The sequence below is a fragment of the Echinops telfairi genome, unplaced genomic scaffold (assembly GCF_000313985.2).
Source record: "Echinops telfairi isolate 266 unplaced genomic scaffold, ASM31398v2 ScPeMD7_7469;HRSCAF=8507_1, whole genome shotgun sequence".
Lineage (NCBI taxonomy): Eukaryota > Metazoa > Chordata > Mammalia > Afrosoricida > Tenrecidae > Echinops > Echinops telfairi.
The window spans coordinates 43395939-43406258 of record NW_022111373.1 but is presented as its reverse complement, the minus strand read 5'-3'; the positions used below and the strand labels follow the sequence as shown (position 1 = coordinate 43406258).

The 10320-nt window shown below is 37.7% G+C and overlaps 1 protein-coding gene across 1 annotated transcript in view; it reads left to right on the top strand.

Annotated features, from left to right (window-relative positions):
• Positions 1-10320, top strand: part of PAM (peptidylglycine alpha-amidating monooxygenase) — a 212829-nt gene that overhangs the window by 51119 nt on the left and 151390 nt on the right. The gene's annotated exons all lie outside the window — the stretch shown is intronic.

The following is a 10320-nucleotide window of genomic DNA, read 5'->3' as shown; positions in this document are numbered from 1 at the left end:
TAGATAGATAGATAGATAGATAGATAGATAGATAGATAGATAGATAGATAGATAGATAGATAGACAGATAGATAGATGTAGATATATATTGCCCTGGCGCTTGTATTATAGAAGGATACTCTGATGGCAAGTCCTACCTCCACTGTGCCTTTAAATCAGATAACAAAAGTGACAAAGCACCATCTGTTTTCATCTAGGCTGTTTTAATTTAAACATCCCTTATGACAAACGTTTAACTGTTTAGGGAAGAGGTGTGATTGGCAAATTATTCATGGATTTTTTTTCCCCGCTTCACTTTCCTCATTTGAGATGTTGATTTTGGAAAGAAAATGATGGTAATGAGAGTTGTTCTTTGGTCCCTTGAAACTAATCTTGAAGTGGGCTGTCTGAAATGGCTATTTTGTGAATTGTAAAATGTGTACAGTAGCCTTGGGGCGTCTGAGGATGAATTTTCATGAGGTGTTCCCCAGAAGCATGCACATTATAGGCCTGCTTAGCCAGAACAGTGCATCTTTATTTTTCCACACGCTTTGGTGGCAGTCGCAACAGAAAATACAGCCTCAAACAACACTTCTTTAACACAATTCCCACCGTAGTAAATGCCTGACAGTGAAAGCAAGAACCATGCAAGCTTTGTGTGCCTTGACTACAGTCCTCTAAAATTTTGTAAAACATTATCAAGAAAGAAAATTAGGAAGAGTATTGTCCCCTGATTATGAATGAGATCACTTTACAGACAGAAAAGTAATTTAAGCTCCAAATTGTAGTGCTTTGAAGTAACACTGAACAATGGCCGCATCAACGGGCCCCCAAATAGCAACAAATACAAGATGGCAGTGGACTGGACCGTGGTTGTACAAGGGATTGCTACATGAGACCTAACCCACTTGATGGCACCTGAAAATAATAACATCAACAGAGACATTGATAATTAGAATAGCCTTCATTTTATATCTACAGGACACTCTGGGGGAGAAATAAACAACTTTTATCCACTACGGGACTTTTACATGAGTTTTTCCTTATTAGCTTTGTAATTTCATCACTTAAATTCAGAACAGTTCCGTTTTCATCCTTGACTGAACACACCTGTATAAATATGGTTACCTTGTTTTATAGCAGTATTATGGGTCATACCTTAATATTTACGGGTTTATTTCTGGAAGATGGTGGTAGTACATAATTTCAGAGCTGCTGACTCTAAGGACTACAACTATATAAACACATCCTAGAATGTGTTATTGTTTTCCTGACATAGCTATGTTTTCTTTTTCATAATTTGAAGTTGGAAAGTACAGTGATTTTTTTTTTAAATCACTGGAAATACATAAAGAACTGTATTAGAACCAAGGAACTAAATGTTTCTTCTTAGGCAACTCTCTTGTATTAATAAACTGCTCCAGATAACTTAATAGTGCTAGACTCTTGTGTTTCAAATTATTATTTATCAAATCATATTTTTTAAAATTAATAACTATTTTCTGTACTCCTTTATCCCTGGAAAGACTGCATGAATAGTTAAGATTTTGTTACTTCATAAGTGGTTTTGCTTCTTTTAGTGTGAGCCCTTTAATGTACTACCCCCTCAGGTAATGTGTTATTATTGTTGTATGCATAATTCAATAACCACAACAGTATTCAGCCTACTTCCATGAAGTTGATTCCAAGTCGTAGCTGCCATAGAAGGCAAAATAGAACTGCTCTACTCCGTGTTCGAGGAAACACATCTGTATGGGAACAGCCAGCCTCACCTTTTTCCCCACAGAGAAGCTCTGAGTTCCTACAGCTGATCTTGCAGTTAGCAGCCCAGCAGGGCTCCTTATAGGCAAATTAGAAATGGAAAGTTTAAAACTCAAAGGTAAATATGTAGACCGTTTATCATGTGATATTTTCTGGACTTCGGGAATGATAGTGTTGCTTGTGGAGTATCCAAGACTTTCCCATGGAGGGGATTCACATGGCATTGGCTGATCACAAATCCTGAGTGTTGGGCCACCTTAGATCATAAGATTGAGGATTAATAAAGACTTAAAATCCGTGGTTCATTCTTTTCTTAAAACATTTATCATTTAATACCTTTTGCCATCACTCTCTGTGCCTTTTAAATTTTTAAATGGCAATAGGCAATATCCCACAAGATATGGCCAAAAAAATAAAATCAAACTCATTGCCATTGAGTGGATTCTAACTCATAGTGACCTATAGGACAAGGTACAATGACCCCAGTGGATTTACTATAACTTTGTATGGGAATAGAAAGCATCCTCTTTCTCCCACAGAGCTGCTGGTGGTTCCGAGCTGCCGACCTTGCAGTTAGCAGCCCAACTCATAACCATCACACCACCAGGCTTCCTGCCAGATATGATAGGGACTCACGAAATGTTTGCTGAATGCATGAATTGACACAAAGTGTTTTGTTTGGCCATTTGTAAGGCAACATTTCTAATATGCAGTTTAACATGTATTATATTCTTGGTTTTAATATGAGATGATTGTTCTTCAAGAAAAGCCACATTTTCATTAAGTAAGCAAACGTCTATGGGGGTTTGGCATTGGCCACGTGAAATACAATCCAAGTTCAAAGATGTCACAGCGAGGAAGAGTTCTAGAAACTAAGGATACAAATATTATACTCTATGAGCTTTTCAAATTTCTGGATAAAACCTCTAAAGGCAGAGAAGACTTCAAATTGCTTATTAGGACTAAGGAAAACTCTCTTGAGTTTGTCTTAAAGTCAGAATTGCATTTGAATAATTCATAATGTACTTGTGTGACTATTTATGTAACCCATCTTAGATGCGCATATTTCCTCATCTTGAAAAATACTGTCACAGTTGTCATGGGGTTGTCATGTGTATACATCTTTTATATTTACTTATGAGCATACCACGTAGTCAAGTGGTTTACATATCTGAATTGAATTACCAAACGAAAATTAAAGTGGGGCTTTGGAGAGATGACATGATGAAGGTACATAAAATGTGTATGTTTTGAATGAACTTGTAGATTTCCAAGCATGTTGCTTTTATTTATTGTTTTAATAAGAAATCACACAATCGGAAAAGAGAAGGGTCTGATGAAACCTGCACCTGACCACTGAACTGTGGTGCGGTCGAAAGGTGTTTTACAGACACTCGGAGGAATTGACTCTGACAGCAGCCCACTCAGCCAAAAAATTCGACTGTCATCTTTATCCACTTGCTTTCCCTCACATGAGTGACCAGTAAATAAATGTGTCTTTTCCGTAGTGAATGATGGCAGGTCCCTATCTATCAAATTGCATTGTACAAATGAGATAGAAGCCACTGAACTTAGAACCAGATTAAATTAATCTTATGATTCATTGCTTTTCATTTCCTAGGACATCTCTCTGAAATGTAGAACAATGTCCAATGCTGAAGTACACAGATTTGAATATTTCCAAATGTGAACTTTTGTAAACAAGTACATGTTCAGATGATGTTGGGTTGCTTCTAAAACTGCAGGAACAATCTAATTTTATAAGGCTAGGGGTCACTAGACAATGTGACTACAACGAACAGGGTCTGGCAAGGTACAATGCTCCTAGCTCCCCATTTTTAAGTATTAAATAAATAGGAGAAGCTGCATATGTGTATAGGAATTTGTAAATGTATGTGAGTTCCCACCCATCTCCATGGAGTCCCTTTTGGTCAATTTTCTTCTAGTTCCATGTCCAATTTGTTGACTGCAGGCCCTTTCCCTCCTGTTTCAGCCAGGACTTCCTCCAACGTGAATAATGTCATTTCCTTCTCTCGGATGACCATCGAGCATTTTCCAGCAGGCTCTCTGGCACTCTCGGAAGCCATTCCGGTTTCTTAATGAAGTTACATAGAGAAATCTGAGATACACACATGAGATCTGCTGTAGTAGAGACTTCTGATGTGAATCCCAGTTTGCTTGCCCATAATTATTCAGAAGAAGCTATTTCTTTATAACCTATCGCAGAGTTTCAGAGTAGTACTTGAATGACCAAAATCTGTAGTCATCCAAATGTGGCCCGAGGAAAGAAAGGTTGTCAGATAGGTAGAAAGTTAAGGAGAGACATGATAGCAATTTTGTTATATTTTATTAGGGATTTCAAAAATATTATCTTGATTATAATAGCAACTGCTCATTATAAAATGAAAAGTTTTTAATACTGAAGACAATAAAGAAGTGTGATTTTTTTGTTTCTCCTTCATATCTGTGTGTGTATAACAAAATTAGGATCATATCAAACATTTTATTATAAGCCTTTCTCCCATGTAATTAAATATTCTTAAAAGTAGGATTTCAATAACTACCCAGTATTTTATGTGCCTTACATCATCTATTTCCCTATGGTTTGACATTGTAGTTGTTTCTAACATTTTGCTATTACAACTAATGCTACTGTTCTAGTTGCATGTTTGAACTTAACACGTGTGTCTATTTCAACTCTACTAAGACATGACTACAATGAAATCAATGAATAAAAAAGCAAAAATACACATAACAATAAAAACAAGAGAAATGCCTGACTTCCAGACACATAAAAGGGATAAACAAAATTTTGGAACTGCTATGTGGCTGGACATGTGATAACTCATGCAGAGTTCCAGACAACTCAGAAAGAAGAATGCCCATTGAGAAGGAAGATTAGAAGTCAGTCAATACATGCCTCGTCTCCCTTGAAACGCCAAGAGATTGTATCCAGGAAACGAACAACCCCAACTTTTCCCTTCTAGAGATTTATCTCCTGAGGAGTATGAATGAGAGATACTCTGATTTTGGGACCATCAGGCAGAGCTAATAGCACAGGTGAGACAGGTATTCTAATAAATACAGGAGGTAGCTAAATGGAAGTCTACTTTCTAAATGTTAAGAGCCCTTCCTAACTAAATAACTTTCTTTTCATTCTGTAAACACTAGAAGACAGAATTATACTTCCCCCAAATAATGATGGAGTACTGAGAGTGTGAAGGAACCGGACCTGCCATAGAAAAAGCACGATGATTATTAGCATTTAGATACCTCCTAAAGGAACAGGCACTATCACCCATAGTGACACCATCACACAGGAAGCCTAATAACAACAAAAAGTTTACAAGGATCCCCAAATATTGGAGAAAAGCATTTTATATGAAAAAGAAAACAAAAGGGAAATATAAGAGAACCTGGTAGAAACAGACAATACAGAGGATAAAAGCAAACTTTTCGTTCTGTTCATGTTTTTAGGGATTACTACTATTTCAGAGAATCGGAGTAATCAAGAACAACAAAATATTCATGGGAATGCTAGTATAGAAAGTATTTCAATAGAAAACTTACGTGATAAGGTTAGGGAAAATAGATCCTACCACGAAAGATGGTGGGGGGCGGGAAGAAAAAAGATGGATCAATTAGAGGGAATAAATAAGAAAAATAATTGGGGGTTATTGTCCCATTCCCTTTCCCACACAACCAAAGAAATAGATTTGAGAGGGGACAATTCCACATATATATTTATTTGGACTGAAAATATATTCAAGCACAGCCATTGTCTTCCTTAGAAGCAAGAGTGGTGAGACTTTATTTCACATACTTTGGACGTATTTTCAGGCGAGGCAAGTGCTTGCAGAAGGACCTCATGCGTAAAGTAGCAGGTTCATGACAGAGGAAGACCTCCAATGACATGGATTACCTCAGTGGCTACAACAACTGACTCCAGCACAGCATAGCAACAATTGTGAGGCTATCAGAAAACTAGGCAGTATTTTGTTCTATTGTATATAGATTCAGAATGCTGAATCTATATAGATTGTATATAGATTCTGAATCTGTGATTCAGAGCTGACTTGATGGTGCCTGATAAACAGCAATATAATAGAGTATACAGGGGTCAAAATTTTGAAAAAAAAATTCAAGACCTAACCAAACGTTTACAGGGAATGAATTACTGAACCAGTTGGATGTAACTGTTTATCTCTAGTTGAAACAACGATGAGTGAAGAAAATCAAAGGTGGGTGGAAACAATTCGCCTGGAAACACAGTCTCCACACCCTGAGACTGGAAGTAGATGAGGCCCAGCTACCACTCCTAACCTCCTGAAAGAGCGCACAGTAGAAGCTCCTGAATAGAGTTGGAGAAATAGGTTGAACAAAAAAGTCATTAAAAGACCAGGCTCACTGGTCTGGTAGAGATTGGTAGACTCTCCAAGACTATGGCCGTTCATCAGTCCTTCAAATCTGGCACTGAATTTATTCAGCAGCTCAGTTTTCAACCAAATTATAGACATCCTGCATGGTGGTAACATCAGGGAGGTACTCAATCCTTAGAACAGTCAACCCATCTGTCAGAGATAATGGTTTTCAAAAGCCAGGAAAGGATGCAAAAGGAAGACAAATAAAAACAGGAAAGACAGGAAGGAAGTGGGATGAGTGATGTTATATTGTAGGGATTACAGTCAATGTCATGAAACAAAATGTGTATGAATTATTGAATGGAAAACTAATTCGCTCTGTAAACCTTCACTCAATTTACAATAAAACTTTTTATTTTGGGAGGGAATAAAAGGACCTTACCAGATGACATACTTAGTACTCAAATTGACTTCCTATGTGGAAAGAGGAAATAGACAAAATCTCACTATCATCCATCAGAACAAGGCCGGGGCTGATTTTAGAATAGGCTATCATTTGGTCGTACACACATTCAAGCTGAAGAAAATTAAGACAAGACCATGAGGTCCAGAGTACAGCCGTGAGTATGTTCCACTTGAATATAGAGGACATGTCAAGAATAGTTTTGAAGCATGGGACATTAAGCATTATGATATTTGAAATGGTATGGAAGATATAATACAAGAAGGAAGCAAAGGGTTATTAAAAAGAGAGGAAATAAAGAAAAGACCAAAATGGTTATCAGGAGAGACTCTGATGTAGAGAAGCTAAAGGGAATGGAGGAGATGAGGTAAAAGAGCTGAACAGAAAATCTCCTAGTGTGATTACAGACAACAAAGTCAAAACAGACTAAAGTAGTATGATGACATGTGCAAAGACACGGAGTTAGAAAACCAAAAAGAGAGGGAAACACGCAAGGCTTTTCTCAAGTTGTAACAATTGAAGATAAAATTCAAGCCTCAAGCTACAATACTGAAGAGTTCCGTGGGCAAAATATTGAATGAGAGCGAAGCAGCATAAGAAGATGTAAGAAATAGTCATGCTACCAAAGGGGACTGGTTGATTTTCTGTCATTTCAGGAGGTAGCAAATGATCAAGAACTGATGGTAGTAATGGAAGAAGTCCAAGGTGCACTGAAGGCATTGATTTTTAAAAGGGGGCTGGGGGGCGAGGCAACAGTGGGTGGGCTCCAGGAACTGACAGACTACTAATTTAGATGTTTCAACCAAAGGAATTCTGGAAGCACTCAACTTGTCTATGCCAAGGAGTTTGGAAACAGCTATCTGGCCAATCAACTGGACACAAAATATCCTTATTTGTGTCCATTCTAAAGAGAAGTGATTGTAAAGATTTCAGACATTGTAAACAATACCGTTAATGTGACCTAATCAAAACCAAATCTACTACCATAGAGTGGATTCCAACTCATAATAACCCTATGTAAGCTGAATTCAGAAGATGTGGAATGAGGGATATAAATACCATTGCTGATTATCAGGCATATCTTTACGAAGAGCTGAAAACACCAAAAAGCTGCTTTTATTGACTTTGTAAAGGGATTCGATTGTGTGGACCATAACAAGTAATGGATAGTATTGCAAATAAGGAAATGCCAGAAAATTTAATTGTGCTTATATAGAAACTGTACATATACCTAGAGGAGAGAGGTACACAAAGTATTATCTGGGCCTGGGAAGATAGCTTATTTGAATGAGCAAAGCAAAGTAGACTAATCCAGAGACCAATGGTGTTGCTACTTTCTCTCCTCAAGGCTCATCTGTTTGGGGAGGGGTCAGAGGGAACAAGACCAAATGGACAGAGTTATAGTGAGAAGTAACTGAGTGCCCCACACACGATATGCCTTCAGAAATGCTCGTGATCATTGTTGCCAAGTGGGAAGGGCTCCCTCGTGAGCGTGGAGGGTGCATGGTAAGGGTTATGTTGCAGATGTGTCAAGCGAGGAAGATTGGGCATCTCTTTGATTCTGTAGGGCTTAATAGGGGACTTACTTTAAAGGACTGACATTGCAGCGTGGGGCTTAATGAACTTTATGCTAGGTTATACTGCATGGCTTGGCTGATGAAGTCTCTTTATTGATTACGTAGTTGGTTCTGGCACATTCTAAGAAGTTCAATTTTAAAAGGTGTAGTGTCGAGACATTTAATTCCATTTTGTGTTGCCATTCCTGTATTCACAGGTAAGGATTATTTCACTTTAAATTTATGTTCCATTTAGAGGCTTGCTAAAGTATTTCATTTCTTGGCATTTCTTGGTTAACATGGCTACAGCAGCTTACAGTCCTCATAAACCATGTTAGGGATTCTTTATAAATTGTATATCACTCTCTATGCTAGTGAGAATTAATGACAATTTCTCTATTAAGCTTTCTGATTAAAAATGTTCAAGTCAGAGGTCTCTAATTTAGTGTAGAATTGCTTTATGGTTATGGGGGGAGCTGAGGGGAGATAAGATAAGGTACCCTGGCTGCAGTTTTTAATTTGCTGCCAAATGAACTGTAGTGTTGTGAGCCTTACATTGATTTGCACCTTTCTGCCCAAACTACAATATTATGAGCATTAATGATCATTACACTTAAATGATCATTTGGAGCATTACTATCTTCAGTTCCTATAAATAGTTTTTTAAGTATAATTTTTATTTTTTCAAACTAAACAGAGTGGCATTACAATTTTTGTCACCTATTTTTTTAATTACCACAACTTATGCATTATAAACTGTTTTATGAAACTTGCACCTTCCCACTTCTGTCAATTTTGAAGATGGTTTAAAAGCACTAGGGAGTTATGAATACTCTTTTTAACTCATATATGTACATAATCACTAGAGACTCCATTTTTATGTTTGCTTCAAACCCTAGCCCTTGAAAAAAATTAGGCAATACTGCCAAAATTATAGGATGTAATATAGTGTTATTATGATTCATTTTAATAAAATAGCCTTTAAATATTTTTTGCCTTCAGAAACTTTTCACATATTTATTTTAAAAGAACCCTCAACTTTACTACTTGCCCTGTATTACACCTGTTCCTCATTGATCAACAAGGTGAAGTTCCAAAGAGCAGGTCTGGTCATTAGGCAAAGTTGGCATTCTGCAATAGTCGGGGCTGTGCTTATATTTGGCACCTGTGTACTTCCAGTCACTGCCCATTGCGCATCCTAGCACATCATGGATGTGCAGGTTGCAGGAGGCACGCTTTCCCCACCTCCATGGATGCCAAGAGGGTCAGGGAGATGTTGATGAGTAGTGACCTTGCTTGCCCTTTGCTCACCACTTTCTGCCATCCATTATGTTTGGGGACCTCACTTGTACTTTGTTCACCCTAGCCATGCTGCCTGACATACCTCCAGCTCTCTCACCCCATTTTAATCTCCCCACCTCCCACTAACTTTCCTGAAACATATCCAGCTTCCTCTGCCCATCCCTGACCTTCTGTCATCGCCCATACACTCCATGGACAAATCAGTGTACCCTAACAAATGGGAGAACACGTCCCATGACCAGTTGTCTACTGTCCCACTTGTGACCCAAGTCCAATGTCTTGTTCACAATACCCTGGTCCCAGACATCACCCCACATGGCTCTGAGGGGGTCAGACCATCAGAGCCACCACTTGAAAATATTTTCAGAGTTATCGTAAATGTAAAATGTTGGATAACAAGATAGTCAATAAGTGAACACTAGGTCTACCAGAGCAAGGCAATCCCAATGAACTAAACGCGGTTAATTAAACTCTACATCCAATTGCATAATAAAGTATTTCAGTCACTAGAAATTTTGACTGTAGCAAATATCACCTGTAAAACTTATAAAAAATATACTTAACTAGGAAGTACCTCAGGAGATTTGATTGATGAATGAAAAGGAGGGAGTGGTTTAGGATGGACCCTGGACAGCTTGCTTTTGACCAAGCTCACAGTCGGTGCTAGTCATAGCTAGGGCTGCAAATATACATGTGTACAAAGAAAATCCATATGTGATGGTTACATTATAACAAAGTTAAGTTTTATTATCTTTTGTGACATTATATACAGGCAACAGTTTTTTGGGTTTTTTTTTTCCCACGGGAAGATTTTATTATAGCTTTTTATATATACTATAAACTTTTAAAAATAATTTTGTTATTTTGTATCATACAGCTCTTATCACAATCCATACAT